The sequence below is a fragment of the Dermacentor variabilis genome, chromosome 9, assembly GCF_050947875.1.
Source record: "Dermacentor variabilis isolate Ectoservices chromosome 9, ASM5094787v1, whole genome shotgun sequence".
NCBI lineage: Eukaryota > Metazoa > Arthropoda > Arachnida > Ixodida > Ixodidae > Dermacentor > Dermacentor variabilis.
In genome coordinates, this window is record NC_134576.1 from 125,961,016 (window position 1) to 125,982,701 (window position 21,686).

Sequence of the window (21,686 nt, forward strand, 5' to 3'; positions counted from 1 at the left end):
CTACTACTATGCGCAGGAGCACCATCTTGTTGAAACCAGATGTTCCGAAGGTCCGCAAGTGAAACGTTTCAAGAGAAATCATTCACGGAATCATCGAGGATGTCGCTGACGTAGCGTTGCGTCGTTAGTGCACTGTCAAAAAGGATGGGTCCGATGATGTCACTGTCAACGATACCGCACCACACATTAAACGGCCACTGGTATCTGCCGTGTTTATGCCAGCCAGTGGGGATTCCTATCACTTCAGTTGTGCGCTTTGTGAAGACCAACTTGTGCGTTTCTGGAGAAATTAGCCTCATGTGCCAAAAGCACGCGAATTAGAAAGTCCGGTTCTTCTTCACATTTCGTGAAAATACAATTGACAAAGTCTTTTTAAATTCCTGGTCTTTAAGTTTTTGATGAAGATGCGCATGGGTACGGGTGCATATAACCTTTCTTTAAAAAAAAGAAAATCCTCCCCGCTGATGACCTTGAGGTTCCGTCATCCGCACTGGTGTCGTGCACACTACCGGGAAAGTTAGCAGCAAACAATGCCAAAACATGCGCTTCCGCTTCTTGAACTGCCGTCGCAGTCCTGTGTCACTTTCTTGTGAAGCTGTACGGTCTCGCAAATGACTTCGTGCGTTATTATTGTTGACTGATCCTCCACAATGCTTACATTCCGGAATAGCTTGGCTGCCTTCTTCTTGTCGCCGCGCGCCGCCCCCAGAGCCAGGATCATATTAGCCTTCTTCGTGAAGGGCATGGCTGTCTTCTTGAAGAGAAGGTCGCTGGCGTGGTACCGTTGAGGTCTCCCGTTAATATCTATGCATTGAGACGTCAAGCCGAAATGATTTACGTAATCGACAACAGCTTATGCTGGCCGCACAGATGTGCCAAGACGCATTATGCTGGTGTCGCATGTACACTTCTGATTGCGATCGGGGCCGATCGGGATCGGGCTTGATCCGGATCGGGTGTTGCCACGTGTTCATTTGCGGTCGCGAAGCGGCGAGATGCAGATCTGGGCGACCGCGATCCGAGTATCGCGATCAGGACCCTTCAGAATGCCGCGCCCTCCAGCGCAGCATTCTGAAGACATTGAAAACAAGAAGTGAACGCCGCTCAGAACAACAAAAAAACATTAAAGAATCGTTTTACCAGTAACAATAGGCTGTAAAATAGAAACATATTTATTTATTTATTTAGTTAGTTAGTTATCTACAACATACTGCAGGTCCATGCGGGCCCAGGCAGGAGTGGTAAAATTGCAGAAAATAATCGTACATACATTCAGAAGAAAACAAAACGCTGACATCTGTGTTGCGAAATTAACAGAATTAATCAAGTCAAGTGAGTCAGTGCTGTTGAAGAATGATAATGGTAGCGCGTTCGATTCTTTAATAGTAGGGGGGAAAAGGAAAATTTGAAGGCATTAGTTCTTGTTTGATAGGAAGTTAAGGATTCAGACTGGTTATGTCTGGTTTGTCTTGTGGTTAATGGTCGGGCACATGGAGCAGTATGGATCGAGAATTTGTTACTTTTCAGCAGAAAAAGAAATTGAATCCTTAGAATTTTCCGCCGTAGTTGTAGTGTCGGTGTACCATGATCGTACATGATAGTTGTTTGTGAGTCAGTTATACCCAAAATAAACCCAACTGCTTTCCGCTGAATCATCTCGGGTGCATTAATATTGCGTTTATTATGTGGCTCCTAGACGGTGCGTGCGTATGCTATTTTCGGCCTAATGTGTGATTTGTATGCATGAAGTCTAGTTTCTGGGAGCTCTTGCTTTAGTTTATGACGCATAATAGAGTTTGCGAAATGATGCAGCACATACATTTGAGACATGAGACTTCGAACTATGGCTGTTAGTTATTTTCACACACACGCACGCACGCACGCACGCACGCACGCGCACGCGCACACGCACGCGCACGCGCACACGCACACGCACACGCACACGCACACGCACACGCACACACACACACACACACACACACACACGCATATATATATATATAAATATATATATATATATATATATATATATATATATATATATATATATATATATATATATATATGTCCATTTACTCTGACGAGAGGATGAGTAGGAAGTCTATAGTGAAACGCCTACCAAATTTAACTATATTTTGCAAATATGAATTTGTAGCCAATACATTATGCAGTCCTGAGAGTTGCTGACGATCAGCAGACGATAACATGATCCGGATCACTAGAACCGTGTAGCAGCGACCATTGTTGATCGCGATCAAGAAATTCGATCCCCGGATCGGCCCCAATCGCGCTCAGAAGTATACGTGTGACACCGGTATTCAATGGACATAGGCTGCGCAAGGTTTGCTTCTATTGATAAAGGGAACAAAAGGAACACACCCTCCGGGCGCACCTATCTACAGAACAAGATGAGTGCGAAAAATTAGTCTCAAGTGCAACGTCACGGATTCCCGGCTTCGAAATACCTCCCCCCCCCTCCCCCACTACGGCTACGCTACGCTTATCAATGTGTCAGCGGCGTGTTATCATGATGCCGCGACCAGCACATAGTGTGAAGCCCTGCATCGAGCTGCCGCCGCTAGTAAAGCCGTGTATCCGTGGCTATTCGCTTAGGAGCGCTTGAGTAGCAGCGCGCGAGCGCGTATCTATCCTTGAGGCAAAGCTGAGCACAAGACAAGTACATGATTCGGAGATTATTTTAGGCGCTCTAGAGCTTGGTAATTGATACGCTCGCGATTCAAGGAATAATTAAAAAGGTCCAGTGATTGGAGACAATTAATTAATACTTCGCGATGAGAGAAATACTGGCTGTAAGTACACACGACTACGGCTACTATGCAGTCGGTAGGATTTCTCTGGAGCTCTTGTTTTTTTTTTTTTTTAATCTTCGTCGAACTGGGACACCCGGTATATTGTAGTCGTATAAATGCGCGCGGGCGTAATCTATATTGAAACACGTTAAATATGAAAGGTTCAACTTGGCTCGACATCGTGCCTAAAAACTTCTTGTTCTATATTTTTTTTTTTGTTAAGTATGAGACATGGGCAGGATGAAAGAACGAAGCGGCAAATTTATGTTTTCGTTTTATTTTTGTCTCAGCAAGCGTAGCGCAAACGCTTGCTGGACCGACCGGTTACTCGGCGTCGGCCCAGCAGAAACCGCTCGCTTATTCCGAACACTCGCGAATATGCAAATGAACACTTTCAACATTCACGAACGCTGTCACATTGAATATTTAAGAAATTCGAGAATATCAAACAGCAGAGGAACTGCTGAGGACAATGTCCCTGTATTGAAGAAAATCTTATTTTTTTACTTTCTTTCTTTTCTCTTTTTCTTGCCTTCACTGCATTCCATTATTTCTAAACAGCGTGAGCACGCACTGGGGGGGGAGTGTTGTTTTATTCAAGTAAGCATCTCTCTTAGTGCCTTCAGGACTGTCGCGAAAGATTGATGTCCCCTTTGGCACCAAATGAAAATTACGAAATAATAAGATTTTATTCATTTGAATGGATACGTACATAATCATCACCATCATATTTATGTACACTGCAAGACGAAGGCCTCGTCCAGAGGTCATTATTTACCTCTGTCTTGCGTAGCTGATTCCTACTTGCACCTGCAAATTTTCTAATTTCGTCACTCCATTTTCTGAAGTCCTCGACTGCACTTTCCTTTGCAGTCATTCGGTCACTCTAATGGTCATCCGGTTATCTGTCCTACGCATTACATGGCCAGACCAGCTCGAGTTTTCCCCCTTAACGTCAGCTAGAATATTGGCTGTCCCCGTTTGCTCTTTGATCCGCACCTATACGACAGCGTGACAATTCGATAAAGCTCGATCGGCTTGATTGACGGACCCGACATTCTACTTCAATGGCTGCCGAGCGTCTGCGTAATTCTCGACCCCAACACAAAGAGAGAGAGCGAGAGAGAGATGCAAATGAGAGAAGGGCAGGGAGGCTAACCAGGGTTAAAACCTCCGGTTTGCTACCCTGCGCTAGAGGAAGGGAAAGGGGAAGTAAAGACGCAAAGAAGAGCGTCACAAAAGTAAAAGCGTGAAAAAACATCAGAAGGGACGGAATGGGATCATTATAGCCTTTCTAATAGGCCACTGCCACGTAAAAAGGTCGACAAAGCCTTGACCGACTTTCGCTGCGACGACAGTTCATGTCGGCATTCCAAGACTGGCTGTTCTGAAAGTGCCCTGTCGTCAAGGCGTGCCAACGTAGTCGCTAGTGACAGCCGGTGCGCGCTGTCACTAGCGCTGTCACAGCGGCAAAGTACATGTTCGATAGTCTCCTCACCGCCGCAGTGACTGCAAGCCGTGCTCTCGTCCATACCAACGCAAGTTACGGAATAAGGTAATGACGAACATGAAAACGATGTAAAAAAAAAAGAAATAGACAGAATAGAGATCCTTATATAAAGTGCATTGAAGCCAGTGTGCTCGGCTCATCAACGAGACCTGTGTGTGCCTATATCAATCCCGAGAACTGGTGTTGCCCGGCGAACTCGGTCACTTGATCGCCACGTCACAAGCCGGCAACAAAAAAACACCGTGTTCCCCCAGCTCCCGCTACTATGGCACCGACAACTTAATGCAACCTCGCCTGCCACTCGCCAAGAAAAGCTTGAATCCGGCATCCGAGATGCTAGCTTTTGCGACCTAATACGGCCTCCGAGATCCGGTAGTGCACTCAATCTGAGACGCCATGTTTAAAGGGACACTAAAGGTAGGGATAACTTGAGCTGTGTTATTAAATTGCCCTTATACAGTAATAATAAAAATAAACGGTCACCATTACCACGAGAAGAGACTTTGTCAGCCAGCAAACACGCAGAATGCAAATACCAGTGGCGACGCCACCGTAAAGTTCCCGCAACAGCACGCCTTGACGCCATGGATTTTGATGGCGCCTTCTGGCGCCAAGGTTTTTTTTTTTTCGTTGGTATAGATGGACTGTATTGACTCAATGACCGAACTTAGCTAGTTCCAAGAAGCTTTACTCAACCACAACGGCACAAATACGAAAACAAAGACTTTCGAAATTCATGACATTCATGACATTCGAAATTCACATCTGACACGCCTGCGCTGGTATTCTGACGTGAAACCTGAAACTGATTTTCGTTTTCTTTTGTTGTAATGATACCTCTTGCTGCAGAACTGGCACAAGTAGAATTTTGAAAAGATACAGTAAATTCGTTTAAACTCCTTTTACAGCTAACGTGTTTATGGCTGTGGTTCCGTGCATTTTTGTTCTGCGCTAAGAAAGATGTGGGCCAATCCTAGTCATGGTGCAGCAGGGCTGCTAACGCGATGGAAACACACCCCTTTGGACTCCATGTGTGGGCTTTGGGACCTGTAAGGTGCCCTTGAACTAATCTTGTCGCACCTGGTACCGAAAGAGGTCCCAGGCAAAAGGGTGGGAACAGATCTGATTGGATCTTAGCTCAAAAGGCCGACCGCGTCGGCCAAGCCTACGCTCGCACCGCCCTCTCTTTGTCGGCGTTCCAAGCGGTTACGTGTCTAGGTTCCTTTCCTTCCGCTCTCCCGTGGTGGCGGTGCCGTCGAAACTTCACGCGTGTCTAGTTTCCTCCGGCTCCTTGGGGCGGCGAATATGATAGAATTAACCTAGCGGTATTTAAAAAGGTGATACGAGAATGCGTGTGCGTACCTATTGTGACGATGCCCACCGATCAAGACAATAAACGCGTTCGTACCTTTGTTCGAAATTCTGTGTCGCCTCCACGTCGTGTGCTAAACAGCTTCGCTGGCCACCCGCCTTCACGGAGTGGAATGGTTCATATTTTTTCGTTTCTTTTCAGCGTGCCTTTAATTAGCTCCACGGACTGTACGTAGTGTTTATATGCGGGATGTGCCACTTTGCCTGAACAACTCGTAAAAACGAGCACCAGTGTTCCCTGCAATAACTGCGATACAGAACTTCCGCGGTCGCACAGTAGCCATGGCGTTTCACTGCTGAACTGGCGGTTGCAGGTCCGATCACTGACACGGCAGCCGCATTATTCTGGTGGGCAAATACACAAGAACGGTCGTGTACTTAGCAAAGTTGCGGATTGTAGCCCTCCATTCTATTCCCACTCCATTCCGAAGAGCGTAGATCCCTGTAATATTACACTCCTTTGAGCTCCACGCAGTGGTGGGAGCTGCACCCTTTCCGCGCCTCGAGTCCTGGCGCGATTCAATTACTCCCATTCCAGTAAAAGAAATGATTCCTGTAGAGTTGTTAACTACTTGCAGTTGCGTTTATAGAGACAAAGATAAAAAAGAACGACTTTTTTTGAAGCCTTAACAACGTAGATAATAATGTTGCGTATAATTTTTTTGCAAAAAGAACAAGCAAGCTTTGCGGCCTCTCATCTCTTCGGGGCATTGCCCTGTAATATCACTAATTGTTAATCATTAGAGTAAACCAACGTAAAGAAATACTCTTACACACTGTTGCCCGAAGTCGTTGAGCACAGCTATTTTAGGAAAAGACAGCAAGAAAGCAATATTAAGATGGTAGTCTGCAAGGAGAATGCTGCTGTCGCGTTAACGGGTTCAGAGCAGAACGAACCATTGAAATCTGCTGCATATTCTTTTTCTCTCACATTTACTGGCATATTAGCGGGAACCAATTCCCAGCGTGGCTATCTGACCACCTGTTATCACGTATTCTCAATTCTGGATAGTGTGCGAAAGAAAGTAAACAGGACATGCCATTTAAGCACCCCTAGACATGCGGATGGTACAACCGTTTGCGGCGTTGCCATTTTCGGCCTGCATTCCTTTGTGGTAGATCAAGCATGCTCTTTCTAAATCGAATAATTATTCACAATTGAACTCCTCAACTAAATTATTAAGCAGTACACGTCTAACCAAAGGTCGTGTTCTTTAGATACGCTTCAGCTTGTAACAAAGAAATGTTTTCGGGTCATCAGAAGTGTAGAACGTAACAATATTCATGCTGTTTTGGTTACCGTGGCGGAGGTAGATACTGAAAGAATTTTATAGAAAATATTGTGAAATATACTAAATTGGCCAAGTCTAGTTTAGTTTACTTTGCCTATTTACCAGTTCTGTAGTCTCGCAATTGCAATGAACGCCTAGCACTCTTGTTATTTATGCCCATTCCATTTCAACTCCATTCCGGAATCTCGGGCTCCCATATGTCTGTTGTATCTTCCCGACTGGTGCCTTCATTCCATTACCATTTCCCGCCGGATATTTTTTTAATATGGAATGATTCCGGAATGATTCTGGAATGATTCGAGCTCCGAAGTTGTCTCCACTACTGTGGTACCTATGTTTAAGTGTATAGTGCATGATAGAACTATTAGCCTGTTGCAACATTAGGCGAAGCATGCAAATATTTTATTCGAAATGAGAAGCGTAACGGAATTTAGTCATGTTTGTTACCAAATGGCTGGGCTGCATGATGCAGTTTAACGTTATATAAAGAGGTACTTACGAAGTAACTTTCCTCTTGGTTGTAATATTTGTTTCCACATCCCCTTGGACAGTAAGAAGCTCCGTGGACCTTAGCAGGTGTTGGGTTGAAGTGTTTCATGTTGTTGCAATGAGAGGATGCCCAAAGCAACTTTGAGCTGTATTCATATGTGGTTGGAACCTAGCGAATCGAGTGACGTTTCTTTTATAAAGTCTGGTTCTGTAACTGCGTCTTTCAGTACTATGGTTGTAAGCTATGTGCGCGCTTACCTGCAACTTACCAGCTTACCAAAAACAACAGGCCGAACTTGCGACGAAGGTAGCGATAATCCGCATCAATGAAGTCTCGGTTGCTCTATTGGAAACAAACGCTCGGAAAAGCACTTTTATGTAGCCCGTATTGAGCAACAGTAAGCTGTATCGGGAGTTTTACATGTCGCTCTATAATTTTCTCATTGACACTTTTAATCTAATTATAATACTTGAGAAGATGATTAATTAATGAATGTTAACTGTCTAATTAGGCGAAATGAAAAAGATATACCTTAAGTATCTCCAAGTGACGGCAAACAACCTTACCCTTGTTCTGCCCAGGTACGTGGCATTTGTATGTATTAAAGCTCTGGCTAAAGTTAGCTGGGACAACCTGATACATCACTAAAATAACTGATGCAGAAATGAGTCGATAAAGTAAAGCTCCCTGTGCGCCAATAAATAAATAAATTAATTAAATGGTTAATTAATTAATTAATCAATTAATTCATCGAGTAATCAATCAATTGTTCATTCATTCTTTCATTCTTTCATTGATTCATTCATTCGATCGATGAATGAATCAATGCCAGCTCTCTAATATCCACAGCCATGTACGCTTTTATGTTAAGCTAACGCACATGTATGTTCTATGCTGTGGACGGTGCGGCTTAGCAGCACCCACTTTGTCTCCCGCGTAGCTTGCGTCGCAGTCGAAAGCTGCGAAAAGCGCCAGGGGGCGCGGCAAACGCCGCCTCCACGCGTTGCTCCAGTTTCTGCCTCTTTATTTCTCTTTCCTCTCCGCTTTCCGCGGCGGGGATCCGGATGCAGGTCGTTAATTATGCAGCCCCTGTTTGTGGATTCGCTCGGCTTTCACTCTCCCCCAGCTGGAGATCGCTATCAGAGCAGTGAAACTAGCCGCGCCAGAGTCATTTGTCCGCTTTGAATTGAGTCTACTTGTTTACGCAGAACGGGGTGGTAGGGGGGGGGGGTAGGCAATACGAGGCTAAACGGACGAAAGAGAGCATTTGGGATCTGTGTCTCTGCTCGGGCATTTGCAGCCGCCTGGGGCGAATACAAACTTTCTGAAGGCGGTTATGTGGAAAACTGTGACACAGTTTGTGACCCTGTCGTCCAACGGCAGATGCAATAGGCACCTATTGATTCGCATGCGGCGTGATTTGCTGTTGTTAAGCCCAGATTTCATGCGCCAGATGATCCTTATGATGACCAAAAAGAAAGAATAGAGGCATTGGAGATTTCTTTCACGCTTCCTCGCGTATACCAGGATAACTATCACATGAGAAAACGAAACGAGGATGGTCGCGCGTAGATCTGCACTTGGTTTACAGAAATTTGGCCTCGGGCTGACCACTTCGGGCACTGAAGGTAGCGCCTAGGCATGCGTATGGTAAGTGACAACCATATCGCCCTTTTTTTTTTTACGGCGCCTAAAAACTGGCAAGAACCAAGCCAAAGTTTACTCCCTTCCCCCAGTTGAGAGTGAATAAAGAGTGAGAGTGAAGATTGAATAAATTAAAAGAGGCTGGACCAAGAAAAAGAAGGAATAAAGAAGGAAGGTAGCAAAGAAGGAACGAAGAAACAGAGGAAGGAATTCGAGAAAAGATAAGAAATAAACGAGGGAAGCAAGGAATTAAAAACGATGAAAGGAACCAGAAGAAAGAGAAGGAAAGAGAGAAGGCAGGAAACAATGTAAAAGGATGGCAGGAAAGAAATACAAGGCAAAAGAGTGCACCAGTAAAAAAAAAGAAGGAGTGTGTTACAAGCCTAAGGTGAGCTGCTTTGCGTAACCCGAAAGTACAGCTGCGTCAATTACACAGAGCGGTACTTGCCGCATCAAAAAATATAAAAAAGAAGGAAAAAAACGTGGTGTGCGCATAGCTGTTCTGACATCCGACCGCGTTAGGGTGACGCTGGCGCTGTCTGAATTGCGCACGTCGGCAGGAATTCCGCGTTCTTCACCAGTGTTGTCGCTGTCACCCGACGATTTGTACACAGCGCGAGGACCAGGATGAGAAATCAGTATGAAAACAAAAAAACTAAATTAATTGGAACCTTCCTGAATGCGAACTGTCCAAGATAAATTCGTAGCATCACGTGTCGGTTGGTGTGATGCGGAGTGTCTTACGCGCGGCAGAAAACGTGGGCATAGGGGCCACGCTGATGTACTATGCGTCATTTATTTACATATGCGTGAGGAGTACGAGTAGAAAGATGCCCATATTTACGTTGGCGAGCGTACGCATTCTGCATCAAGCGAACGGCCATATAATGCTACGCATATCTTCGACGCTTTCTGTTCACGGAGTTTCCGCTTAATTTATTCCCGCGGTGGTCTCGGCGCGGCACCACTAACGTGTTAATGACGTCATAGGTAGCGGAGGGGGTGGGGGGTGGGGGAGGGGACGGCTACGCTGCATGCGTAATTAACGCAGGAGGGGCGCATCGTCTCGTTTTGGGCTCCACTTAGTCTCTTTCCATCCTCACTGGTAGCGTGTTTACCAGGGCACCCCATACTGATTACTGTCCCCCTTTTAGTATAAGCTTAGGCATTTCTTAACTTAGTCGAATGCTTTCTTTCTACGTGTTATGTACGGGGAACGGTGAACCCGGACGGGTTAGTAGAACGTTTTACAACGGCACGCCTATTGTTATCGCGGATGATGGCTCGTTTTTCACTGTGCTCCGGATGGCAGCTGTCAGTTCGGCACACAATGGGCTTAAACTATGCTTTCTCGGCCTGTATTGAGGAAGGGGGTTTTGTGGATTCACACAGAATTAGTTCGTGGGCCACCCAACCATTTACTGCTACGAGAAAAAAAAAAGTAGCTGCACGGACCAATGTGTTTCCTCATTGCATCGTGTGTATACGATCGCCGTCTCTGTGATGCAGCAAGGCCGCGCTACTTTACCGCGTCGTATGATGATCGGCAAAGAAAGAAGTACAAGTATGACGCGCTAGTTTCAGTGCAGTATAGACGCAAACGAAAGAAAGACAACGCTGTGGGTTTTCGCATTTTGTTTTGTCGCGTCTGAAAAACAGTTCTCGGTTAACCCCGCATCTCAATGCAGATTTTCGCAAGTCTCGCAAGTGCTACAAGGCTGTCAGACGTATATGAACGATAAAGCTCCAACGGACGCGGCTCAATATCCATGCACGTTTGCTGTCGTCAAAACTGGTTGGATTAAGCTGCCGTAAAACCTTTTGTCGTTGCATTCGCAAAGATTTCTGAACCTACTTCTTTTGTCACCTAAATTTTGCGTCAGAATATAACACGATGTGATCGTAGCGGAGTTCGCAGCGGATCATAGCAGATCCGTCGCGTCCAGTATTATTCCTCGACGAACGGCGGCGCAATCTCTTGAATTCGACTTCGATCGAGCAGTTTCATCTCACAGGAACGCGCAGTGCGCCTGTCCGGTGAATAACAAAAAAAAATGTCCCTACCGATAACGAAAGACGATGTGAAGCCCGCGAAACGCGGCGTGTGTTCTTTTTACTGCAGGTTTTGAGACCGGCATACTGTAGTTCAGTTTAGGCATGTGAAAAAGGGGTCGTGGACAGGAGAATGGCTGCCGCACGACCGTTGTTTATTTAGCGACGGGGTTGCTGCGGCGGAGAACTTTTGTGGGAACGTCGTGCTTGTTTGAGGAATAGGAGGAACATCATGAGATGGAGGAAATGTTTACTGTCGTTGTTTCGGTGCGATGAAGTTTACGCTAGCGCTATAAATGTTCGCTGTAAGTTGCAGAGAGTGCGCGTACGAAACAAGTTGTCTGATGTGGACCACAACAACAACGACGACGACGACCACAGCAACAATAACAACAATAGCAACAACACTAACAACCGCAACAACGGCAACAACAACAATAGCAGCAACAACAACAACAATAGTAACAACAACAATAACAGCAACAATAACAACAGCAACAACAGCAACAACAGCAACAATAGCAACAACAGCAACAGCAGGAACATTATCAACAACAATACTACCACCACCACCAACAACAACAACAGCAACAACAACGGGAAAAACCCGCCGTGGTTGCTCAGTGGCTATGGTGTTGGGCTGCTGAGCACGAGGTCGCGGGATCGAATCCCGGCCACGGCGGCCGCATTTCGATGGGGGCGAAATGCGAAAACGCCCGTGTACTTAGATTTAGGTGCACGTTAAAGAACCCCAGGGGGTCGAAATTTCGGGAGTCCTCCACTACGGTGTGCCTCATAACCAGAAAGTGGTTTTGGCACGTAAAACACCATAATTTAACAACGGGGACAGCAACAGCAGCAGCAACAATAACAGCAACTATAACAATAACAACAGTAGCAACAACAAAGACTACACTTTGCTTCTTCCGCACTACCCAACTGTGGCTGCGAAGCTGTTGCAAAACTCGTGCGACAGGTCTTTAGGGCAGTTTGTGTGACGTACCGTTACGTATGTTCCATACCAAATGTAATAAGATGATTTATTACGAGGCACTAGGCACAGTCTAGTAGCACTGGCAGTAGATGAACGCTGATCATGCGCACAGCCGACACAAGAGCGCCTTCTTCGTCTTTCTCTTCACCACACATGCGAAATGGTAGTTTAAAAAAAAATACGATAGCGATCACAACGCCGATTTAAGCTGGGTTCTTACGACGGGATAGACAGCCAGTTCCATGTGCGGACGAGCCCCCTGGTAGCTATGGCGTGCTTCACAATCAAATGCTGGTTTTTGGCAAGTTAAACTTCAAAATTTAATTATCAGATGTCATAGTTATTTTCAAATAAGAAAGGCGCAGCATGATTTCTTCTTTTGTTTTAAGGCCAAGCTTTCGCTGCCTATTCACCGGAGTTGCCGTTTCACCGTCGTTTGCCCACCGGATATACGTGGGGATATTTAGGTTTTATGTGATCTTTAAAGATCGCCTGTAGCAGACACCGTCGTTCTTATTCTTGAGCTGGATTATTTGAAGAGGCGGATATTTCTAGCACTAGAAATATAAATACATGCTCTACTAATTAACAAGAACACGCTAATTAGCATATTAATTAAGTACATTTATGGCAGATAGTGCAATTTACGAATTGTGGTTGGTGAGCTTCCAAAACATATCCACTCGAAATGAATTTCCAGGATGACGCCAGTTTCGAAATACAATTTCCCAAAGTGTGGGACGAAATACGTGGGCGTCCCAGTTACTTTTGTGCTTCAATGCGTGAAAGAGCGTTTTGTTAAAAAAAAAGAGAAAGTAAGTGGAACAACAGTGCATTTTTTGCGGCGATTATAATGGCTGATATCTCGAAACTAGCGCCACTGTGGAAATTATTCAGTGCAAGTGGGTGCGCCATGCAAACTCACCGGCTGCAATTCGTCAATTGCAATAGTGACGTAACTTAATTCAAAATTTAATTAGTGATTTTTTTGTGATTGTTCAACATGTGTTCAGATTTCTCGAGCAAGTAATGTGGGCCTCTCTGAGCAATCCAGCTCGAGAATTAGAACGATGTTATCTGCTCAAGGGTCATTAAAAAAATGCATAAAGCTTAAAAAATTCTCACCTTGTGTTTCTGGGTGTTTATGGACAAGTTGGGCGGCTTGGTATTTGCTGTGTCGCTGTCTTGCCTAGCAGACAACATGGGCCACTGGGTATGGCCCACTGGCAATATACCCGAGAGAGAGAGAGAGAGAGAGAGAGAGAGAGAGAGAGAGAGAGAGAGAGAACTTTATTTGGTTCCTTCAAGGAATTAGCGTCTCGAGGTGTCCGCTGTCTTCTTGGGCGCCGGCGACTTGGAGCCTCTTCCGGCAAGGGTGGGCCCCTATTCCAGGGATCCACTGAGCCTATATAGCTACCTCACTAGCCTGCTGCACTAAGGCCCTTTGGGCCGTGAGCTCGCATCTGGTAAGCCGACTCTCCCATTGCTCCGCACTCCCGAACAGACAACGTCGGTGTGGGGTAAGTGTCACTGGGCCACTCTTGACCAATCATCGAAAACAGGTGTTTCGCTGTGATACGAAGGGCACGAAGCCCAAGTTGTATTTACTTACACGTGGTAATCATCTCTGCGTACATGAAGATGTCACAGCCTTGTTCTCTCGGCAGTCAGCACTACGTCGCCTTCGTCCAAGTGTCGCAGGCTGTTAACTGTTACGGGCAACGAAGCTGGGCTCGTGGCATCAGTTACTACTGCTACCTCGCTGACTCAACCAAGTTTCGCGTTGTTTAGAGCCTAACGACGCGTTGGATCTGAGAGTTCCTCTTTACCTTCTTCATTTTGTAAGGCACTGTTTCCCAGGAGCTGGCCTTGTTCCTTCTCACAGAATCACAGTAGCCTAAGGAAAGTAATCATGGAACTTATTTAAACACAATTTCACATGTTCGTGCTCTATTGCTCTTATGCCCGATTTCACAGTTCAACACAAAAAGCTCTACTGCACTCTGATTGTAACTACTTCCTCAAGAAAAAAGGAATTTGGCTCCACTAAAAGAAACACCTGACCCTTGTTCCTTTCTGCCGTCGCTGTCGCAGTGAGGTTCCGTATGACTGAAAGCTTGTGAGGGTGAGCCGGCGAACGCGGTTCAATCCCGCGCGCGTGAGCGAGGAACAAGCCCGGAATCGTGCCCTCTCCTGTGGCGCAAGAGTCAGGGTGGTGAGGCGGGGGAGGAGAGGTGTTTTTCTCCGGCGGCTGTTACGATGCCTCGATGTCCTCCTTGCTCGCCGCTCCGCACAGAGTGGAGACAACCGCGGCGTCTACCAGGGCGTTGGCCACGCGAATCGCGGACACTGTAGTAGACGCCTTGGCGGACGCTGTAGGGACGCGTTGCCGGCGATCGTGTCTTGAAAGCGATCTGCGACGTTGCGAAAGCGCGCGCCCGCGCGGGCCTCGTCTTGAAAGCAATCTGCGATGTTTGCAGGAGGAGGAGTAGATGTTAATGAAGATAAAGGAGGAGAGGTCGACCTGGAGAGCATGTCTCTGGCCTGCTGCTCCTCACTGGGGAAAGGGGAAGTGGGAAATACAGGGAAATGTAGGTGGCGGGTGATTATATTATGGTACAATGAGATACTATATACACGTTGTCCAATATGCGGATGTGCACTATAGACGCAATGCATGTAAGAGTGATCCTGTCCACGCATAAAGTTATCGCGCAAACACATTTCACACTGTCTGCACGTCTCACAGGTTCTAGAGGCGATCGTCTAAACCCGTCTCACGTAGAAAGTTCAAAAGGGACTATATGGCACGTTGGCCACAGTCGACTCTTCTCCAGGTGCCCAGAAGCTTTTCTTCCGAAAGGGCGCAGTAGTCCGAGTAGTCAACACTAGACTTAAGTGTTCTTCGTTCGGCCGCAGATTGAGGGCTAACGCAGATGTTGGCAGAGTGCGCGCAGTGCCGGTAGCTTCGTATGCGCTGTGCTTTCCACGTTTCGTTCGCGCTGAGCCGAGACATGCATGAAGGTCAATTCGCCTGCTGCTGCCGCGATTCCTCACTCCAGAATTTTCAAAGCGAGGTTCTGCGCTCATAGAGAGAGATGTGTTCGTGTTTACCTGTGCGCGCGTAACACCGTGCTGGTTAATTTAGTTAAAACACGTTGACGGGCTAGTTGGTTTGAATCCATGATAGAATGTGTAAGCATGACTCAACAAGGACGTAGAAAGAAGCAGGCACACAATGACAGCACTGTCTCTCTGTGTCTGTTTCTTTCTACGTCCTCGTTTAGTCACGCTTACACAATCTATCATTGTTAATTTAGTTAGTAAGCGAATGTTTACAACTTTATACGGCTGATAAAGCTGCTATCCTTACTTCGTACAGCTATCTACTAATTTCCTATCGCAATCAGGGCTTCGCCTTTCGGGCGGAACTGCGAATTTTTTATGTTGCGCGTTTATGTTCCCTTTATTTACGTTGTTGCGCTGTTTGTGGGTCTGAACACTGCGCGCCAGCGTACTTGAATGCGTCTCCATTACCGTGAAAGACGACAGCAGTGAGAATAGCGGACCAGGGCATCTGTCAGTGGCAGTTAGCTCGGAATGGCCTGCAGCCCCGTCCTCTGCACACTTGACGCGTTGCTGGTCAGTGTTGGACAAACAACAGAGAATGGTTGAACACCGCTTGGAGCCTTTCGCGACAACAAGGGTAGTTTATGCGTTAACGCTGGCGCCGCAACGCCTGGTGACGCGACAATTGAAGTCGGTGGGTTTTCGGGGTCGTGTTTCCGGCGTTCTTGCGCTTGCGCCAGTTACATGAACAAGAATTACAGAAGTAACGGCATGCGAACGTCCTTTTGTCGTACTTTATTGTAAGTCTAATCCTTTGCGTTGTTTCCGCAGCTGGAGATATAATCTTGTGATTGATATTTTTTTTTTCAAGAAATATTGGAGAGTTGGCGCCACCAGCTACCCCTCGTGGGAGGGGGAATAAAAAAGGTGATATCACTAGTAGGTGTGTAAAACAAAATACCATAAAGCTCTAACATAGGGTGATCGAATAAGTGCGTACGTAAGAGGGAGCGTATGCACAGACATACACAGACATGCACAGACATGTATGTTTGTGAGCATCCACATGCACTCAAACATACATACAAATGCACACATACATACATACATACATACATACATACATACATACATACATACATACATACATACATACATACATACATACATACATACATACATACATGCATACATGCATGCATGCATGCATGTACGTATACATACATGCATGCATACATGCATACATACATGCATACATACATGTATGCATACGTACATGCATACATACATGCTTACATACATGTACGTATACATACATGCATACATACATGCTTACATACATGCATACATGCATACATACATGCTTACATACATGCATACATACGTGCATACATGCATACATACATGCACACATACGTGCATGCATGCATGCATGCATGCATGCACGTATAGACGCACAAACGCAACCTCAGAAGCCGAGGGTTTAGTAATGCTTTGGTTCGTAGCGTAGCGTGATCTTTCGAATATCATCGTCGAATTTCAAAGCGAAACACACGTGCCGATGCCTTGCGCTTCTTCATCAGTGCTTCCCATAAGTTTACAAGTGGTCCAGCTTTATGAGAACTCCTTTAGCAAGTTTACCATTGTGTATATTGCTCGTTTTTTCCTTAGCTTTTTGTAGGCATTATTACTTCCTCGTCTATTGGGCATAACTTCCCCCTGTATCTCCTCTGTTAGCCCCTAGGGAGTACAAACATACCCTATACTGACCAAGATTTTCATCCACATTCATCCATCGAAGTTCCTCGACTGAAACCTGTAATTTGAGGCTTAAATGATTATATTGTTTAAGGCAAAGCAGGCATCAATTCATAAAGCCGTTAGTGCATCTCGCAAAATGAAGGCACATTTAACCTTGCTTAGCGACAATGGTTCCAGTGAGATATTTTATTTTCTTTAGGGTTTCGGTACGTTTCTGCGTATCTGTGTCGTGCACGGTTTCATTTTTTAAACATACGGGCCCATCTGGAGCAAAACGGTACACATGCCACTAGGCAAATTACTTTAGGTTTCAATAAAGACACCTCTCTCTCTGTTTCGTTAAGAAATGCCAAAGGCAACCATTTTGTCAGCTACGGAAAAATGTGCCTATTCATGACCAAAAAAACGTAATAAGGTGTTCCCCCGACTCGCAATGATAGATGCATCGAATGTGCAATTAGAAACGGCTGTTTTTCATAAAATTTTGTTTGCGTTTTTAAAACCACGATGGTGCAGTCGGAGCCGAACGAAACTTCGAGCAACCTTACACGGAAATTGGGGTGGTCACTGTGACATTCATTCATCCATGCTACACTTGTAGCGTGGCCTCAAAGGGAAGCGACTACTGAATGCCACAAAAGGTTTTCATCGTGCCTCTCGAAAGACTTGCGCCACTGAGCGAATGGCGCGCGCTCATCTCGCGTAGAACGTTGACGAAACCGTCAGCGCGACCTACTTTCCGGTCCCATCTGAACTTCGCCGAAACCAAGCGACCCTTCTTGGGTGACGATGCCAGCTACGGCCTTTATTACGATACACTTCGCCTTTCGCATCGGAATGCCGGATAGCGCTGGGTGCGATGACGATGGCCGTGGAAGGACACTTGAACACGTTCTGTACTGTAGCCCCGTCGCGCAGTATACGGAGGCGTTCTTTCGCGACTGTGCTCGGTAACGTTCATTCCCAGATCAGGGGCCGAATTCTCAAAACATCTCGTTGATAATGTCGCCTGGCCGGGTACCTTCGCTAAGTATACGTCCAGCGTCATCACTCTTACGGAAATATGACCCACGGTCTCTTACGGAAATATTACCCACGGCTTCACAACAGACGATCTCGCGATGCCTTCTGCACCAGCCATAGCAGAAGGCAATGAAGGGGTCGTTACAATTTCCAACGAACAACAAACTTATACATATGGCGTTAACTCTGTGTAATGTTGGCTGTGACGCTGGGTTGCAATCGTGCACTGTGTACGGCGGTGATCACGTGTATTTTATGAGCAATGGCTGCGAAGGATGTGCACCCTGTTAGTTATTTTCACTTAAGATGCTCTAACAGAAGTTTTATACCCGCAGTCTGGATATAGGGATTGGCAGGCGGTATATAGCGAATATGGCGTCATCGTTAAAAACTTGGCGCACTTTGGTGTCTGAGAGAAATTTGGATACTTACGCAGCCTTGGGTCTGGTTCCTTGCATTGTATTGAAATTTCTAGCCTGCACGAGTTTATGCAAACAACATGTACGTTTTTATTGTTAACTTCAGAAATGGTTCGGAAACTAAAACGTTTCCTGAGATGCCACCGTCTGTCAAATTTAGGCGCCTACTGTAGACGCATACGGCCTGTTCCTACGCTTTCTCTTTGTAATTTCGCTAGGCTGTGCGTTCGGTCACTGCTGCAGTGCCTATGTATATCTTGCGCATAGCACGCACATGCGTGAGGACAGACGCTATTTCAATGGGAGTACGGAGCCCAGTTTACAAAGCGTTTCCCTCTGAAGCGCTCTTTGCAATAGGGGAGCTGCCTTCGCTATTAACACGTTCAGCATCGGGACTGGCACGAATTTCCTCTTAGAAACAATGCCATCACACGAGTGTTTTGGGAATACGTCCTCTGGTGCACAAATCTATAGAACACGGCCATGCTATAACACTGACGCCACACGGGTACTTGCGATCGCAATCAAGCACGCTTGAGATAGAATTTTTCGATCGCCATTGGCGCCTTTGCGCAAGCCCATGAAAGAAAGCCAACGGTACTCGCAGTTTTTATTTTTTTACCTGTTTGAATGCTTTTTGAAAGGGAGCATGTTACAGGGGTATGACACTCTTAGGACGCGAACGACAGCCAAAGGTAAGCACAGCGCTACGATCAACCTAATTTTACTTTGCAATGCAACATGCTTGCACAGTATATTGCTGGTACGCACGCATAAAATCGTCGGGCATATGCCCTTGTTATGTCAGAAAAAGGGCAGTTCCTTGTCTCTTGGAGACAGGGACGGAACAGTGATGTTATCATCACCCTCTCTCATAATTAAACATGTTTCTGCCGTTTCTTTCGTACTTTAATCAAAGTTCCCGTGCAGCTCTTCGGAGTCATAAAAAAATGTTCTGCGTCGTTTTGTCCCGCACAAATTTTCGTACTGCGTTTCAAACATACAAGTCTATAACTTAAGAGCATCAAGTTTCTAGCCAAGAGTGCAGGCAAAATAGCACGTGAAATCACGAAAACAATGTTTCATAGTGCCCGGAAAGATCAAGACTGCGTGTGCCAAATGATGGTATGTTTGCGTGGCAATACAAAAAAACTTTGGCGCCGCTTCATCGTAGTGTCGTAAAGTTTTTTTCTGGTCAACAAATTTATAAAACAGAGCTGGGGTCTTCAAGGCAATATGTTTGGCAAAGATGCGTAATTGTGCCACTAACTTGTTCCTACGTCCGTCCTCGTCTTTATTTCGTTCTAATGAAACCTTTTAAAATGCAATACGAACCAACTAGCGCCACAACGAGTAAGCGTCAACATAAAAATAAATATTGTGCATATTCCACAAACTGCTGTAATGGACGTTGTTTGACGCATGTTGAAGGTAGCCGGCAACGCAGCGTAGTCTCGTGTACTGCAAGGCGTTATCTATCTGGCGCAAGTGCGTTTGAGTGTGACGCGAGCTTGTGAGCAATGACCGTAGCAGGACGACTATGATAGTACGATGGGGACGGGCACGGAAAAGAAGTCATTTTTTCGCACTACCGCGAGGGAACGCTACAATCAAGTTTGTTACGACCTGGGGCCGGTCCCGAATTCGGTGCGATAAGGCGGAAACCCGGGCGCTTTCGCCTTTTAAGCAACTCCTTTTTTTGCGCCACGGAAGCCACGCGAAGGACGACGGTGAATTCGAATATTATTCACCTAGTACATTCTGCTCCGTTCCCTGCGTCTGTGGCACGTTATACAGTTTCCTTTAAGCAAGCTGTATAGCTATGCGACGTGGAAAACGCGCCAATCGTCTCACAGCGTTAGTAGGCATCGCGACGAGAGGAGTGTGCGCGTCTGGGTGGAGTATGGGGCTAATTGTGCTCGAGGGTCCTGGTTCGAATTCCATCATGGGACACGTCATGCTATTTGGTAGAAGAGGCCTCAAACGCGGCCGGATTCTCCCTATAACCACCTCAGAGGGGCTGGTGTTATCCAGGCTGAATGCTTCGCGTTAGATGTCAATCGAAACCACAGCAGTGACAGTGCACCGACAGTCCGGCCCCGGGATAGCGGTGCCGCTAGCCAACTTCACCGAAGCTCGCAGTACTGTTGAATGCGAGAGCGGCTGCTCCGTCGTGTCGACCGCATACATCCCGTGACACGTGCGTTGAAGGTCGCTGCCACGTCCCACGACAGTGTGTTTGTCATCCCACGATTCTCCCAGCGGCAACGTACACGGCTCCCTTGCCTGCCTTGCCTGGATGGATGGCCAGGAATTAGCGATGCTAATGGATGACCCGTCGCATGCGGGACGAGCTCGGGCCGCGGGCCCGACGTCGCGTCAATCGCGGGCTCGGTCACGTGTTCCTCCGCTTCGGCCTTTTTGCTTCCGGCATCCGCTGCGGCAAAGCATGAGTGACAATGGTGGACGGAGTCTGTCTGTGCACTCTGTGCGGACATATTCTGCGGCTGACGCTTTGACCGCGGAGGCCACGGGCCGCGTTATGTAAAGATTCTACTCCATCGACTTTGTTCTTTTTTTTTAATCACCCATCGCAAAGAGTAGCCGATGCCGGTGATAACGCAGCGCGGCGTCATGCCTGCCCACGAGGATGGGCAGCAAGCAAGGGTAAGTGAAATGAATGAATAGAATTTATTGATAGGAAAGACAGAGAGGTCGACCTGAGCTAGTGCGCTCTAGTCTGCTACTCTGCACTGGGGAAGAGGGAAGGCTAGTGAAAGTATTAAAATGGATGATGATGATAAGAGAAGTGGTGAGTGCTTATGTACATGAGACAGTTGCCTCGCTAGAGCCGCTCGTCGAGCTTGGTGTCCTGCAGAAACTTCAACAATACTTTTGTTGCACGCATTGAAATTGCAGTGTCAGGCCATGGGCCGAGGATAGCTTCCTCCGACAGTAGTTGCCTGCCAACGCTGGCTAAGAAACTGACTAACGTCCTTCGCTCCAGCATATATGCTGGGCAGTCGCACAGTACGTGTTGCAGTGTTTCGGGCATCTGGCAGTGTACACAATCAGGGCTGTTCGATTGGCCGATGAGGTGTGCGTAGCGACGGGTGAAAGCAACGCCGAGCCGAATCCTGTGTACCAATGATGTTTTGCTCCGTGTAAGCTTCGGGGGCAAACAGAATTTACCGTCTGGAAGTGAAAAGAATTGTTACGAAATGCTGAAATGCTAGAAAAGCATGCATATA